Source organism: Protopterus annectens, unplaced genomic scaffold (assembly GCF_019279795.1).
Source record: "Protopterus annectens isolate FY-2018-M unplaced genomic scaffold, PAN1.0 ctg70836_obj.part0, whole genome shotgun sequence".
NCBI lineage: Eukaryota > Metazoa > Chordata > Ceratodontiformes > Protopteridae > Protopterus > Protopterus annectens.
The window spans coordinates 3,770-5,428 of record NW_025058482.1 but is presented as its reverse complement, the minus strand read 5'-3'; the positions used below and the strand labels follow the sequence as shown (position 1 = coordinate 5,428).

Here is a 1,659-nt window from a genome sequence, read left to right as displayed (position 1 = left end):
TCCCACAAACCAGCCATTGTAACACATACAGATGAACTTTTCCTACAACAGACAGAGCACTTAAAACATTAGCACACTCAAGCTTTTCTTTAAAGCAATAGTGAACCGATAAGAAACGCTCTTTAGTTAAGGCAATTAATAATAATCAGTATGCTTAACTACGCCAAGTTTAAATGCTCTCAATGCAATTTCACGATAAATAAATACAAGCTCAGATCAGAATCGCTCTATACTCATGGGCCAAGTTTGCCTCAAACCCGTGAGGATACAAGCCACCCTGGCCTAGTATATCTGATCGATCATACCTCTGAACTTTGTGTCAGGCACGCTTCTGTTCAGCGCATTGAAGGATGACCATCAGCTGGAGAAGTCTTCATTTCAAGCTGGCGGACACCAGCCGATCGAATAAGATCAGCGTGTAGATTAGACAAATGAAGAAAACACTCACAGTAACAACAAACCACCCATTCACAGACATTCACTAGCACACACACTATCACTGCATTCATCTTTAAAGACGCTAATACCGTCGACCTGCTGCAGATGTAAATGAGGCGACCCCTCCATGGCTCAGTGAACTTGCTTGTATTTTTTATTTTATTTAATTAGTTTAGTTAGTACATTCTTTCTTTAGCACCTGCTACAAGCACTGGGAAGAAAGAATGCAATTAAAATAAAAAAAAATAAGCAAAAGCTTTACAGTGCCTTCTCGTAGATTAGCCTATGCCTAACCGCCATGACAGTATTGTTATGTGTCCATGACTGTAAGTAAAGTAGTGAGCTGGAAAATCATGCTTTTGAAATGTGGTTTGGAGAAAACCTTTGAAAATTCCATGGACTGCAAGAAGGTCAAATCAATCAGTACTTAAGTAAATAAAACAGGATGTTTTACTGAAAGGTTACACTGCAAAACTAAAACTCATATACTTTGGCCAACTAAAGCAAATACAGGATTCACTAGAAAAACGATGTTGGTAAAGATCAAAGGTAAAAAAAGAAGGGGCAGCAGAGGCAAACATGGATAGAAAGCATTACTGAAGTAAAAAAAAATATGAATTTGTAAGAACTTAAAGAAGCCGTTGCGGAATGTCAAGCTTAGTCAAGCTTAGTGTGCTAAAGTCATTGAGGCTATGATGATCCAGATTTGACAAAACAAGTAAACAACAAAAAGCACAACATCATAACTAAAACAATGCAATCTACTCTTTATCTACCATTACGGATTCTGAAAGGAGTACAATGACTGATATCTGGGCCCTGACAGATAATATATTTTTATTAAATGTGGACAAAGTTAAATTGACTGGGGCAGTGCTTGTTAACCTTACCTTGTTAGCCTTTGATTTGGTGGAAAACAGCCATGATAATTATTTATTTATTTGCATTTGTTTACCGGGATGGGTCACTGGACCAAGGTGAGCCCATTTTCAGTGGAGGCACAGGAAGAAAAGTTCCACATTTACAAGCACATACAATAGAAGAGTCACAGTCGAATACACAGCTGACAGTAACAGTTGTATACATAAGGTAAAAGGTTGAAATTCAACTACATTCATTATGGTACAATATAACAGACAGTTGAATACACTGTTCAGAAGTCACAACTGAATATGCTAAAGTAAACATGTTCATAGGTTCGTAGGTTCATACTAGGCTATC

The 1,659-nt window shown here is 37.6% G+C and overlaps 1 non-coding gene across 1 annotated transcript; it reads right to left on the bottom strand.

Annotated features, from left to right (window-relative positions):
* Window positions 1-211: 211 nt before the first annotated feature.
* LOC122792119 lies at window positions 212-572 on the bottom strand. The gene has a single exon (XR_006363289.1).
* Between the last annotated feature and the right edge of the window lie 1,087 nt (window positions 573-1,659).